This window comes from Acanthochromis polyacanthus, chromosome 5 (assembly GCF_021347895.1).
Source record: "Acanthochromis polyacanthus isolate Apoly-LR-REF ecotype Palm Island chromosome 5, KAUST_Apoly_ChrSc, whole genome shotgun sequence".
NCBI classification, from domain to species: Eukaryota; Metazoa; Chordata; class Actinopteri; family Pomacentridae; genus Acanthochromis; species Acanthochromis polyacanthus.
Window position 1 is genome coordinate 24,767,245 of NC_067117.1, and position 15,955 is coordinate 24,783,199.

Here is a 15,955-nt window from a genome sequence, read left to right on the forward strand (position 1 = left end):
TCTCGTCCGGGTGAGTGTCCTTCATTGTCGCTTCGCCATACGGACATGTCCCTTCCGGGGCTCGGTAGGAAAAAAAGATTTGATATATATATAATGAAAGTTGATATATATATATATAATGAAAGTCGATATATATATATAATGAAACTTGATATATATATATATAATGAAAGTTGATATATATATAATGAAAGTCGATATATATATAATGAAAGTTGATATATATATAATGAAAGTCGATATATATATAATGAAAGTCGATATATATATAATGAAAGTTGATATATATATAATGAAAGTCGATATATATATATATATATATATATATCAAGTTTCATTATATATATATCAAGTTTCATTATATATATATCGACTTTCATTATATATATATATCAAGTTTCATTATATATATATCAAGTTTCGTTATATATATATCGACTTTCATTATATATATATCAAGTTTCATTATATATATATCAAGTTTCATTATATATATAATTTCCTAAACGGCATGCCATACATGCCGTTTAGGAAATTATATATATAATGAAAGTCGATATATATATAATGAAACTTGATATATATATAATGAAACTTGATATATATATAATGAAAGTCGATATATATATAATGAAACTTGATATATATATAATGAAAGTTGATATATATATAATGAAAGTCGATATATATATAATGAAACTTGATATATATATATATATATATCAACTTTCATTATATATATATCAACTTTCATTATATATATATCGACTTTCATTATATATATATCAACTTTCATTATATATATATCTCGACTTTCATTATATATATATATATCGACTTTCATTATATATATATCGACTTTCACTATATATATATCAACTTTCATTATATATATATCAAGTTTCATTATATATATATATCAACTTTCATTATATATATATCAAGTTTCATTATATATATATCGACTTTCATTATATATATGTCAACTTTCATTATATATATATCAAATCTTTTTTTCCTACCGAGCCCCGGAAGGGACATGTCCGTATGGCGAAGCGACAACGAAGGACACTCACCCGGACGAGAATTTTATTGAGTTTTATTTTAAAATCGGCCTGAAACACACAGACATTCAAGCAGTGCGATGCGCTAAGAGTCTGCCATGCAGACCAGCGATCCTGATAATGGTAAGTTTTATTTCTCCAACATCCTGCTGTTATCCTACTATGAATATGCTAGCTACAACAGTCCCACATCAGTATTATGAACGTTCCGCCAGCTAACGCGGTCCGGACACCGGATCAGTGATTAGAGGTTGGCGTTCAACTATTGTTTGCCAGCCAGTTAGCCGCTGGTAAGCTAACAAGCTATGAAACAACTCCTTATAAAACCGGAGGAAAGCAGCAGCAATATTTCAGTCCAAGACCTGTATTCAGAACCTCCCACGCTGTTACACAATGACCCATTATTCATATTACTGAACTATATGGTTATCATGGAAATTTTCCTTGAAGAACCAGTGAACTCTTTGCGAACACATTTTAATTTATGTGTTGATTATGTTTCGTATCAGTAATACAAGTCTAAAAAACTGATTGAAATGATCAAGTTAACACAATGAAGTAAAGAGTACTGGTAATCTGCAGCTATTTTCATAATTTCAAGGTGAAATTCTGATGTGTGATTTTCTAGCTTTGCAGATGTGGAAATCCAATGCACTGATTTCTTATACACAGATGCTTTTGGTGTTTTTTGTTGTAAAATAAAACAAGGCATTTATCACTGTTGGAAATTATTACAGGTATTATTTGTAACACTTTCTAACATTGTATGGACAAAGCAATAAATCAGTTAATGGATAAAATCATTTGTATTACAGATGCTATCAACAGCATGTCTTGTTCATTTTATTTAGTTGTCGGCCTTGGATGATGAGGTCCAGTTACCAGGAGCACTAGTCTGCAGCTTACTGGTTCCGTCTTGCAGCTCCTCCACGCTGTCCTCCTCTCTACAGACCAAATCAAGTAAGATCTGTTTAGACTATGCAGACATCAACATGATCAGTATGTTATCTTTTGACCCATCCTAAAATCACAAAATAGAACATTTACTTTAAGTTAACTGTGTTTATGAAAATAGAAAATAATTACTGACAACTAGTACTTTTTGGTGCTTTTATGCAGGAAAAGGGAACCAGGAAGCTGCTGTGGATCCTCTGCAGTATCTGGAGAGGTCAGAGGAACGGTTCTTGGAACAGATCGGAAGACACCAAGACGTGACCTCTGCCATTCTCCAGAACATCCAGAAGATGAATGAAAACCTTGGTTGCACTGATGGGATGCATGGTGTCGGTGCTGGAGCAACTGTCCCAGAATTAAACTGCATTGTTGACTATTGGCTTTTCTAGAAAATAAATCTTTTTTAGTACTTCACCTGTTTTGTATTTTACCCATGCACTTTGGATGAATGAACAGAAATTTGTGATGAGAGATGCAAATTTTGTCTATAATCTACAGAGACTTTATTCAGTGTTCAGTGCACACTTTTGTTACACACATTTTGACAGATAAGCAGTTGTGCTTTTCAAGCAGATTTTAGTCAGAAACATCAGTAGCATATATTGTTGTTTTTTTACTGTTACACCAATCTAGGTAGATAAACTGCACTACTGCAGCAGACATATTATTGAAATGTGCTTCTATTATGTGTCTACATACACTGCTCACAAATAGTTATTCAACTTTTGGGTGAAATTGATGGAAAATATAAAAAGTGCATGCTGTAGTGATATATCATAAAAGTAGGGTATTTAACTAGAAACATGCAATAGTGATTTCCTCATCTCAAAAAAAATTATTGAATCAAAAGCTAACAACAGTGGAGGGTATGTCACAATAAAAATGTCTCAGTTTGGACAGAACAGCAGCCTTCAGCTGAAATCCAGTACAATTGTGTCCCACCAGTGGCGTGATCATGGATGTGTCCAGGCAGCAGCTGACCTCTGCCTCGTAATCAGCCTTAAGACCAACTATAAAGATAAACATAGATATTATCATTATCATCAACATATGGTGCATGTGTTTAACCTTTAAGCTATGTAGGGATGCAAATGTAGTCGAAGCTAAGTAGCTAAGCTAATGCTAACACGTTCAGTGTTCAGAATCAAAACATCTCTAAAAATTACCTGTTTTCTCAAACGTAGTCGCCGTTCCCTGTGACAACCATGAAGACAGATAGATAATCACAGAAGAGCTCATCTGAAGAGCAAATGTCCAATAAGGTTCCTGTTTTTGTTTGCCATGTCCTTCCAGGGCTCAGTAGGAAAAAGTCTGAATATATGGAATGAAACTTTGAATAGATGGAATGAAAATCTGAACATTCTATATTCCGACTTTCATTATATATATATCAAGTTTCATTATATATATATCAACTTTCATTATATATATATATATCAACTTTCATTATATATATATCAATTTTCATTATATATATATCAAGTTTCATTATATATATATCGACTTTCATTATATATATATATCAACTTTCATTATATATATATCAACTTTCATTATATATATATATATCAACTTTCATTATATATATATCAATTTTCATTATATATATATCAAGTTTCATTATATATATATCGACTTTCATTATATATATATATCAACTTTCATTATATATATATCAACTTTCATTATATATATATCAATTTTCATTATATATATATCAAGTTTCATTATATATATATCGACTTTCATTATATATATATATCAACTTTCATTATATATATATCAACTTTCATTATATATATATATCAACTTTCATTATATATATATCAAGTTTCATTATATATATATCAAGTTTCATTATATATATATATCAACTTTCATTATATATATATCAATTTTCATTATATATATATCAAGTTTCATTATATATATATCGAGTTTCATTATATATATATCGAGTTTCATTATATATATATCGAGTTTCATTATATATATATCAAGTTTCATTATATATATAATTTCCTAAACGGCATGCCATAGATATAGATATATATACATATATGTAAGATGGTGATGTATTGATGTAGTTTTTACAACTTATTTATGTGACCTATAAATTGCAAAAAAAAATCTGTTATTAAAGGAAAGAGAGAGGCATTCTTTGATGTGGACTGTGCATCTATCAGCTCTCTCCAAGTTATCATTTTTAAAATCTTCCTTGCTATGGGAAATGGCAACTACAATCCGGTCAGCAACCTGTCACTGAAAATTTCACGTTTTGCAGAGGATTTGGATCATTCTGTAAGGCAGCTTTGTCATGTTTTTTAGGGGAATTATTCATTTCAATGTTTTCCTGTACGCAAATGTTCCACCAAAACAAAGACCTCCGCCACTACTTTTTGGGAACACCGTCAGTTTAGAGGTGGTGATCATGGCTACTATGATGAACTCCATTGCATTGAAAACTGTAGTATTCAAATATTCCGTATGTTTTTTTCCAGCAAGTTGGCCCTTTAAGATGTTGACAGTGGTTATTATGGCAGGTCTACACTCTTTATTCCTGATCCTTCTTTCTTTGGGATCAAAAGAAGCAGAGCTTATTGAAGAGTATTGCATGTCAACAGTAGGTTTGATTTAAAGCAACCCTGCTGTGATGTGCACATTGCCTCGGACACCTGTGATGTTGGATTTACTTTATTATTTTGAGTGTCACAAGACTGACATGGTCTTCTGGGAACAGTAGAAAAGACATGTTTCTGAATTGGCCTCTAATAACTCAGTTGTTGTGAGAATGCTGAGGCGTACATCAATAGCACAACCACGCAGACTGGATCCTTCTGATTTCCTGCCATTTCTTTAAAACACGTGCAAAATTCAACGCATGCAAACAACATATTTAAGCAAAAATCTAAAAAAGAAATGTCTTGTAGGACACCTAATCGCAGATGCATCCATAAAGTATTCTCCAGCCTTAGAAGTTTTTCCCTGTGATTGCTTTTCAGCACTGAGTCATGGTCAATTTAATTTGGCGTCTTTCACGAGAATTTGCAAAAAACCAAAAAGGACTAAGTGAAAATAATTTGTCAATTAATTAAAAATATAAAATGTAAAATAAGTGAATGCATCAATATTCACCTCTTTTAAAGTGATACCTAATTCAACACAGGTGCAGCTAACTGGTGCTAGAAGTCAGAAAGTTAGTGAAATGAGGCTCATCTGAGTGCAGTGAAGGTGTCTTAAGTCATTGCAGCATAAAGACTGTGGAAGGTCCAGTCACTAGTGAACCAGTAGTCCTGGTTATAACTACTCCATGACGACAAAGTAACTTTCCAAGCAACTCCCTTGGAAATAAATTAAATAGTAGTAAATAATTTCCCCGTTCATGGCAACAGGGGTAATTTCTTTTCCAAATGTTGCCACGATATCATGAGCAGAGCTACCACACTGCACCTTGAAAAGCTCCTCAGAAAACGAAAGGGTGAGGTCATACAGAGTTCATCCATCTCTCTGTCGATAGGTAGATAGATAGATAGATAGATAGATAGATAGATAGATAGATAGATAGATAGATAGATAGATAGATAGATAGATAGATAGATAGATATCCCATTAGTCTGGTGCCTATGTTAATAGCAGCTAAAGATACATTGAGATCACTCGTTCTCCTCGTCAGCTTTAGTACACGTGATGATATTGAAGTTAATACAAGCTGTTTGCAGCATTTACCTCATCTCGGACTAGTTTCACCGCTTAGTTGGTTATGGAGCAACGTGAATGACGGCACACAAGGAGAAGAAACTTTCCTCCCATGCATCGTTTTCACTAAATTACTCAAATGTAGGAGTACTACTTATTTTTTGGCATTTCTTAAATCTCATCTGGAGATATTTGGAAAGCTATATGACATATCAAAGCAGGAAAGCACATGAAAGAAATAACAAAATGTGGCCAAATTCCATGTAGCTGTTATTTGTTTCAGGGCTCAGATGTTGCACATGCTTGAACACCGACTGGAAGGGAAAGAAAGGCACACAGAGTAAAAGATATGAAGTCACAATTCAATATTTTCAAGGCCGAGAGTGAGTCCCTCATATTCTCCATACCCACAGACCAAACAATCCTGTTGTTCTCGTGATGTGTGCTTTTGCTGGTGGAACAAAAACTCTAAACAACATAAAGATTATCAAAGAATTATCATTGTAGGATCCATCAGCCATTAACAATGGTGAAACAGAACAAGAGCAGATTTTAATCTCCCTCCTGTAGCTCTGAACTTTTTCACCCCCTATCAGGCACAGGTTGAAAACGGGGCTCCCTGTGATTAATGGAGCCGAGAAACGAAGACACCCCCAAGCAAGATGCCATCCCGATCTGGCAGGATAGTGTACAGTCTGAATCAGCAGAAGGAGAGCGCAAGAGCAAATTTTAAAGGATTTCAGAACAAAAACCCATCAGACAAGACCAATAAAACACTGTGTACAGGGGTCACAGATGAACCACATGGCTGATGTTGGGACAAAGACCACACCGTGGCCCCAGTAAACTCTGTGACCAACTGCTGACCCTGCAGGAAGCGGGGTCAAAATCTTGACAGCAACTTCAAAGACATTCCATTTCACTGACAGAGCTGCAAAGCACACTGGTCAACATAAAGAACAAAGGAAAACGATTTCTCCACAACCCTGGATTTAACCATTCTTTATGTATACTCATTTAACGGAACTATTGATCATTAACTTCAAGAATCTTATCCTGATCCACCATCACACCACAATCTCTCTTGAAATCTGTTCTTTTATGTTTCAGTTCATTTGACACACTGAATGTCTCATGTCATATAACGGGCTTTGCAAAAGTTCTGTTACACTCGGTTTCATGATCTTTAGAGACGTTTACATGGCGGAGTGAAAAATTCCATTAAATAAACTGAAAGTTCTACCTTACAGGCAGGTGTCCTTAATACAAATTTTTTTCTCCGGTGAAGTTGTATCAAGATGAAAGTCAAAAGAGTTGAGATATCTGCTCTCCTCCTTTTTTTGTTTTTTAAATTTAATATTTTTATTTCTTTGTTTATTTCATTTTTAAGGTTTGGATATCCTTGAACACTTTTTTGAACAGAATATAGATTCTGATATTGTTGTAAAGAATAATGTTGGAGATGTGCACTCATGTTGGAATAAATCCTCATTGTGAAGCCGAGCAGCCCTTACTTGCACTGAATTGGCAATATTTTAGAAAAACACACTGAATTACAAGAGAAGGCTAGAATTATATGATTTTAATAGTAATAGGTCGTGATCTAAAGCGGGCCGGTCTGAAGCATGACCGGGCCAGACTAGCATCAGATGGTTGGAGATTGTGTAAACTAATATGAATTACATGTTAAAGACAATACTGACAAAGTAAAGAACACTCACATTCAGTTTCAGTGGGAACAGTGTTGGTGGTCACCCTTTTTTGCCAGTGCATCAAAGTCTGGTGTCAGTTTGGTTGTGGCAATTCTCAGGATGGATCTGAGGTGTTCATCAGTTAACTGGGATCTGTGGTGTGCTTTGTTGATGTTCATCACGCTAAACGTCTGCTCACACACGTAGGTAGATCCGAACAACACCAGCATCCTCTGTGCCATCTTCTGAAACTTGGAAACTTGGCTTCACTGAGTGAAGCGTAAAAGTCATTCAGTTTAAGGGAGCTGAACTTCTTCTTTAAGACAGGCTCACTTTGACGATCAATCAGTTCCAACTGCAACTCCTGAGGTGCTGTTTCTGGGTCTTGTGACAAGGGACATGATATCAGCTGAAGTTCCCAATTTTTTCAAAATCAGAGAACCGACGGCAGAATTCTCCGTGTAGGTCTTCTAGTGATTCCTTATATTTCATCACATGTGGACTGGTCTCTATCAGCGTGGCCAGTGTAGGGAAATGAGCGAAGGATTTTTTTTTTGACATTTTGTATTGAGAATAAAGTCAGTTTGGCTTTGAAGGCTGTCACATTTGTGTACATTTCGTGCACAAATTGATCTTTCCCTTGCAGCTTCATGTTCAGCTCATTCATGTGTGTCAGTATGTCCACGGTAAAAACAAAATCACAGAGCCAATCAGCTCAGTAAAATCATCGGTTTTCCCGATTAACTGCAAAAATGAGCCAAAAATTTCCCCAGACTTAACCAACGGACATGAGAGTGGTAAAGCAAGTCCTGGTGATCAGCATCAGTTTCTTCTAGAAACTTAATGGACTGATGATGCTGAAGACCTCTCGCTGTATAAAGTTAACGAGTTTTACGACTGGTTTCACGACATGATCAAGATGCAAAACAGACTTATAGAGCGCTTCCTGATGGATTATCCAGTGTAGGAAAATCACATCCAGCTCAGGGTTTTCCTCCTTCACCTTATCCTGGATTCTTTTCAGCAGCCCGACGTTTTTTCCTGTCCAGTTTGGGGATCCATCCGTGGTGACATTGGCGAGTTTCCACCATGGCAGCTTCATCCTCTGGATGACCCCAGACACCCTGTCCTACAGTCCTCTCCACGTGTTTTCCCCTGCATTGATTCCATGGTCAAAAATTCCTCCGTCGTCTCAAAATGTTCATTAATCCCTCTAATAAAAATTATAAGCTCAGCAGTGTCTTTTACGTCATTACTTTCGTCCAGTGCTAATGAATATAGCTGGAAGGATTCCGCTTTTTCGTTCAGTGAGCTGGCTAAGTCTTCGTCGATTATTTCAACACAGCAGGTAACTGTCCTGCTGATAAACTAATTTTTTCAAATTTGTTTTTGCTCTCTGGACACAGGAGACCTGCTGTCTCTACCATGCATTCTTTCAAAAACTCCCCTTTGGAGAAAGGCTTGCTAGCCTTTGCTATTTTGAATGTCAGCAAATAACTTGCCTTCATGCTTGGCTCTTGAATCGTAGTTTGCAGAAAAAACATGTTTTGCTGAGTCTGTAAACTGGCTGCCAGCCTCTGAGCCGTAGCTGTCCTTTCATGCACTGAATGGTTGCTAGCGTAGTTAGCATGATTCGTGGAAAAGTGCCGGCTGATATTGTATTCTTTAAAAAATGGTTTCATTGCAAATAAGACATACAGCCTTTGAACAGATTTCAGTGAAAAAATATTTAGTAGTCCACTCCTTCTGAAACACTCCATTCTCATTGTCGACTTTTCTTTTCTTTGATCCACTCATTGTTACAGCAGGGCTCAGTGCAGTTGCAACGTAGAAGAAGAGAAAACAACAAAGGTCACTTGTATCTGGAGCACGCCATCTCGTGGTGACAACAGAAACGTTGGGTGCTGCAGGGGAAGGCCAAATGAATGTGGTCTTTATCGTAGTTTTCTCATGCCTTGAGTTTGACAGATACAAAGACAGAATTCGAAGGAGGGAATTCATTCATATTCATCTGGTGTAGTATCTTTCTCCACACTTTATCTCTTCTCTGTCTGGAGAGGATGTTGGCTTTGTCCTGTGAAATATCCATATCTATTACAGACCGTATATTGTGATGATGAAAATGTCAGCCAGAGAGATAAGCTTATTGATAGCAGAGTGCAATAAATATTTCATTTTCCACCTCTTTCTGCATTGTGGAACCCATCAGCATTGGGCTTATCACTGCCAGCCACAACATCAAAACTCTTTGATGGCCTCTGACCCCTGAAACTCAGTCTGGATGACAGTAAAGTTCGAGCAAACTTTACTGAACAGACATTTAATACGCAAGTTTCATTTTGTTGACTTTTTATTTTCCAATCATACACACACATATATATGTATATGTATATATATATATATATATATATATATATATATATATATAGTTAACCCAACACCACTACATTCTTTTAGAAATCGTTCTTCTATTTACTGTGGATATCTATTTATTAGTATTGCAGTAACTATATTTTTAGTTTTGTTGTAGGTACATGGAGGTTATTTTCCATATTTTCCTTTTTGCCTGTCTGTCCATCTGTATGGATGGATGGATAGATGGCCTCTTTTTTTAACCCACCCCTCAATCATTGTAAAGCTAGAATGGCAAGAAAAGTATGGAATAAAGTAAGTCCAAATAAGAATGACGATACAGAAGCCTCACAATGCAAGTTTACAGGATTGATTCTTTAGGTTTGCTGCCCCAGAAGTCTGAATTTGTATTTCTGAGACTGTTGTCTGTAAACTACAATATCCAGGGGGAAATGCTCAGCCATGCTAGTGACAATTTATTTTGCTCATGCTCCTAAAGAAATAGTATTTCATTCAGCAAACTGACTGATGGCATGACTCATACCTGAATATTACCTCCTTTTAACAAGAGGAAGAACAGATCCATACGCTCCCTTCTGCCTCGAGCTGCTTCTTCTATCCCAGTGCTTTGCAGAAGTTTAGACTGCAGTGGATACATGAGGATGTCTTAAATTTCACAATTATGTCCAGCAGTCCAAACCCATGTGCATTTCTGCTTACGAATGAGAAGAATAGAGGGTTCCCGTGAGATGTCAGGGGAAGAAGCTGTGCTAATGCATCACTATTTAAGGTGTCAGCTACAGTTACACAACTCTGAGATAGGTCAAGAAACTCATAACTTGTGTTTTTTAAGTTCATGTGTGTACATGTGCAAGGGGAGCATGATGATTTTATTTGAAAAATGAAAAACTTATCAAGGCCAACATCTCATATCATATTCAAACCCTGCTACAAGCGCTCATCTCATAATGTTAGCAGACGGATAGAAGGATTCCATGGGGAGAATGCCCTTCACCACTCTATCCACCTTTATTATTTATTTTTTAAAATTGGCCTCATGTTCTGAAATGTTATCCTTGACACAGGTGCCATTTTGTTGTTGGGAGATTTCCTGGTATTGCTCCTGTGGTCTTTTTCCGCGTGTTTCCATTCTTCCTGTCAGTCTCCTGCCATGCTCTGTTAGACCATTTTCTACTGAGGATGTTTCAAAAGATGATTCATCCTTGTGTGGAGAGTTTCCCCTCCCTCTTTTCTGTAACTATATTGATTTTTTTTCTATACCATAAGGTAATTTAAAGCAGGCAAACAGACGAGTACCTTTTCACTTTTTCCGTCATCTACACGGATCAGTGTGCTTGTAATGTAAATGACACCCATGGGCCTGCATAAATGTGAACCGTGCTGCTTACGTTCAGGCTGGAAGTTCAGCAATGTTTAACGATAAACGAGCACCTGCAGAAACATTCATTTTCTATTCACAGAGCGCTGGCACGTGGGAGGAGGGGGCTTCATCCAGTAGCCATGCCAACCACATACATCTCTGGGGATGTGTCTTTCAAAGTGAATGACACATGTATTAGCATGCAGGATAATCCCTGGAGGAAGACGACGATGTTTCTGTTTGTAACACACACATAATTGGACACATTCTGTATAATGAACTGAACTGGTCATGTAAAACCACCAAGCTGAAATGTATGAAAATCATGTATGATTTATTTGTTGCATGTTCAAGACATATATCTTCTCAAGCTTTAAACGTGTGAGGTCTGTGGATCGGCTGCACAGAAGCGTTTGATGATCCTCACTAATGAACCTGTGCTCACAGGGTGCACACTGTTCATTTATATGTAGCAGCAGCTATTTCAACCCTGCCTCTGCTCAGGCTTCAGGTTGGTGTGTGCTGTTTCCCGTCGAGAGCAGTTTAGTTTGACCTTTGTGCAGTGAAGAAATTAAGCAACAAGTTAAGCAGATTAACTGACATCACAGCCAGAAACAATGTCTGGACTGTTTAATGCTGACAGCTAAATGCTTTGTTAACATATAAGTCCAGTATTTACACAAAAATCTCGATTTCCATTTTTAAAAAATACATACACACTAACAGTTCAGCATTGTCAATTCTCTCTGCACACTTGCCAAGAATCCAGATCATGGCAGTTCAGCAATGTTGCTTTCATACTTACTGTCCCTGATGACCACAGTCAGGAACTTGACAAAATACTGAATGTATATGGGGGTGTAACTGGCCACCTAGGTTCGAAAAAAATGACAGAAGTGACACACGAAAAAACTAAAGGGAGACACCAAATGACAAGAATCAAGACAAAAGGGCCAAAATGAGACACAAAATGACAAAAAATAGGCACTGAACAACACAAAATAAAACAAAACGACACAAAAAATCCAGAATGTGGCACAATGTGACAAAAAAGTACATTTTCATGTATGTAGGTAGATGTAAAAAAAACATATCTATATATATGAATGAAATTGATGCATGAATATGAATCTCATTTGGAATTCATCTCGCCCTCTGTCTTAACGATGTGCCAGCCCACAGCTCTGGGTCTCGCTACAACAGTCAAGTGAGGTTCGACATCCCCACGCTACCTTTGCATTGATCATTTATTTTCTCTTGCAGCCTGCCGAGATCAACGTCAATCTGAACTCACTTTAAAACACTGATGTACGGTGATCCAGGCAGTTGGAGAAGTCATCAGATGGAATAATAGATGAAGAACATTTGTAACAAAATCTTGATCTCTGATAAAAACAAGACATGTTTCCCCTCTTTTATTTTCCACCTTTTGTAAGTTTTCCCTCAGATTCATGTTCAGTCGTAGGATGTGTTTCATGTCCGACAAGGTTCAAAAAGTGTTCTTTAAAGTGAGTCTTGAATTGGATGTATTCCTTATGTAAAAGGTGTTGATGATGGAAGTTGTTTTTCATTACGGACTCATGCAGCTTTCTTGTTGCTTCCGTCGACACGACAAGCGATCTTGCTGTCAATCTCCTGCCTTGTGGTTCCTGCTTGATTCTGCAGCCTGGCATGGAGCAGCTGGAGCCTGTTTTACTGTGAACATTGGCTCCTGCAGAGAGCTATTTCATTCCAAACAGGTGTAGAAGCTGCTGATGTGTGTCTCCTGGTGATACTGGCTCTGTAATGAGAACTGGAAGAAATATCAGGTCGTCCGTACGGCTCTGTCCACCTGCAGTTATTTCTGTGATTGATACAAAACACCTGTAAAATGTTTGTTTGCATTTTACTCTCTTTGAAGCAGTGACATAGGTTGGGGTGTTTTCAGGTTCTGGCCTAAGTGAATTGAAGTTTGGACTCCACCTTGGTCACTCCACAACACTGAAGTTGTTTTGAAGCCACTGTAGCGTGAATTTGATGTGTGTCTGGAAAATTGATTTTTCCAAATCACAGCTCTTGTGGAGATTGCAGCAGGCTTTCCTCCACGATTTTGTCAATGTATTTTGTTTCTTTCATTTTACAGGCCTTCCACAACACTTAGTGTTAATATTTAAATTCAGTTTTATTGTAGAACCTCACTGCAGTCTCCTGCATGTGCTCTAAAACAGGTCTCATGTAGTTTATTCAACAGTGGCTTTTGTCACTCTACCATAAAGCAGCAACTAGTGAAGCAGCGTCTCCTTCAAAGCTGCCAGGAGCCTTTTTTTTTTTTTAGTTTCCTTTGTTATTTCTTTCTCTCTTACAACAAAGCCCCCAACTAGGATCTTTCTTTATGCTGCAATCAGGGAAATGCTCACAAAATAGAATTCATGAACATGTTTTTAAGGCAGATAATGACCAAATAATCACCTGAGCAGCCGAGGAGGCTGGAATTCTGCTCTTTAAAGGATTTCTGGTGTTGATAATGGCATTATTGACCAACAGAGCTACAATGGGTTCACAGAATGTGGTAACATTGAAGGAATCCATACATTGTTCTAAAAACAGTGTCAGGTATTTCAGAGCAGCATATAATGGGACAGAAAGCACAAACTTCATGCGCCTTTACACCATTTTACATGTTTGTTTTTGAGTCTGACCAAATGTAAATACAGAAATGAGCTGTTTGGAACTGCCATTTTGCAAACTGCATTAAGAATCTCAATACTGACACACTTGCTGTTTAATATAATCTTTTATTTAGTATATCTTTTTACCTTTCCTCCCCTACATTGGTATTGTATATAAATCTGTTTTTTACTGCTTTTAAACGTGATGAATAATTTGTTGCTGATGTTGATGCTATGTTTTGAAAAGTGTTATATAAATAAAGTGACAATAACAACAATAATAACTGTTATTGTTCCTCTTATCATCATCATCGTCATCATCATTATTATTATTATTATTATTATTTTTATTATTGTTATTAGTATTATTATTAGTAGTAGTAGTATTGTTATGAGGACAATGTCACACATTAGCTTAATTTGCCACAGACAGCACACTGTTAGTGGCAAATTAGGCTACCTTAGCAAACTGGTGAGAAAAAAACTAACAGGCAATTTAACTGTAAACTTATAACCTTGTGTTCATAATTACACGCAGCACCTAAAAGATATGATAGGCTCCAGCACCCCCCGCGACCCTAGTGAGGATAAAGCGGTGTATAGAGAATGGATGGATATAAAAGATATTTCAAATAACTTAGAAAAACTAGTTAGTAAAATACCTAATTTTATGAGTAATCTATTTTTAAAAATTCCTTGTGCTGCCAATTTTTAAGTGAATGGTGATCAAATATAACTTTGATGATTAAACAAAGGCCTTTAGAAGTTGTCATAACTCCAACAGATTGACGCAAACTGTTGCATTTTTTTTTTTTCTGTTCAGTCCAAACATTTTTGAGCATGAGTTTTGAGCATGCTACAAATTAGAGTGTTTCTGAGTAATGTGGACAGCTGCTCCATCTGCTCCCTCTCTGAAGTCCTGGGTGTCATTCTGGATCCCACCCTTTGTTTTCAATCACACAAGTTTATTACCAATTGTGCTTTCTGTCAACTCAAAAACATCTCCAGACTTCGATCATCCCTCTCAGGCTTTGTGGTCGAGACCCTAAAAACAAATGTTTGGACTAAACAATTTAAAAAGAAAAACAATTAGCATCAATTTTTTTTGAGACAACTTCTGTAGGAGGGCTGTACAGTGGTGTAGTGGTTAGCACTTTCGCCTTGCAGCGAGAAGATCCCAGGTTCAAATCCCGGGGTGGGCCTGGGATCTTGCTGCATGGAGTTTGCATGTTCTCCCTGTGCATGTGTGGGTTTTCTCTGGGTACTCCAGCTTCCTCCCACAGTCCGAAAACGTGCTGAGGTTAATTGATTATTCTAAATTGTCCGTAGATGTGAGTGTGATTGTGTGTCTGTATATGTAGCCCTGCGACAGACTGGTGACCTGTCCAAGGTGTCCCCTTCCTTCGCCCGAGTCAGCTGGGATAGGCTCCAGCACCCCCTGCGACCCTAGTGAGGATAAAGTGGTGTATAGAGAATGGATGGATGGAACTTCTGAAGGTCTTTCTTTAACAATCAACAACATTTTATTTATCATTTAATAATTGGAAGCATCATTACTTCCAATCTGGATAATTACAACAGATTTTTACAGATCTTTCCAGTATGTGCAGTACTAAGCAACCAGGGTTCTTACCTGCACCAAGCCCTAAAAAAAAACAAACCCCCACCCTCTTTCAACTTTACTTTCCCAGTCACGTTCCAAATCTCACACAAAACCCTCTCCTTCGCTTATTTATCCCTTCATGCCCTTCACCTTAGTACCTTTCTGCCCTCCTCCACCCCTGTACCCCATGCAGGATTATCATGCAGGAATATCCTTAAAGTCCACTAGCGGATATGAGTCTGATGACACTTTTCTTTGGTCCACTGGAGTCAGAACCTTCAGTGTGGTCTCTGTTCTTTGGAAATCTCCTCTAGCAGAGATCCACAGCACTGTTTCTATTGTCACTTAAAAAAAAAGAAAATTATGAGAAACCTGTAAGGCCTTAGCTATTGTTCTCTTCCTGGCAGGTCCTGTAAACATTTTTTCTGTTCTTGCTGTTTGTTTTCTCCATGCATGTAGCGTGTCCTTGGATTCTTTTACAGGTCCTGTATTATTGCAAGCTATTACTGTTATTCAGTGTTTCTAAATCCCTAAACTGTATCTGAATGTTCATGGAAAGTCAGAAA

At 37.0% G+C, this 15,955-nt stretch overlaps 1 long non-coding RNA gene across 1 annotated transcript; it reads left to right on the plus strand.

Moving 5' to 3' along the window:
- The first annotated feature begins 967 nt into the window (after nucleotides 1–967).
- LOC127534234 (uncharacterized) lies at nucleotides 968–2,394 on the plus strand. Its single transcript, XR_007942275.1, has 3 exons — nucleotides 968–1,187; nucleotides 1,916–2,024; nucleotides 2,184–2,394. It is a non-coding gene; the product is annotated as an uncharacterized LOC127534234 (long non-coding RNA).
- The last annotated feature ends 13,561 nt before the right edge of the window (nucleotides 2,395–15,955 follow it).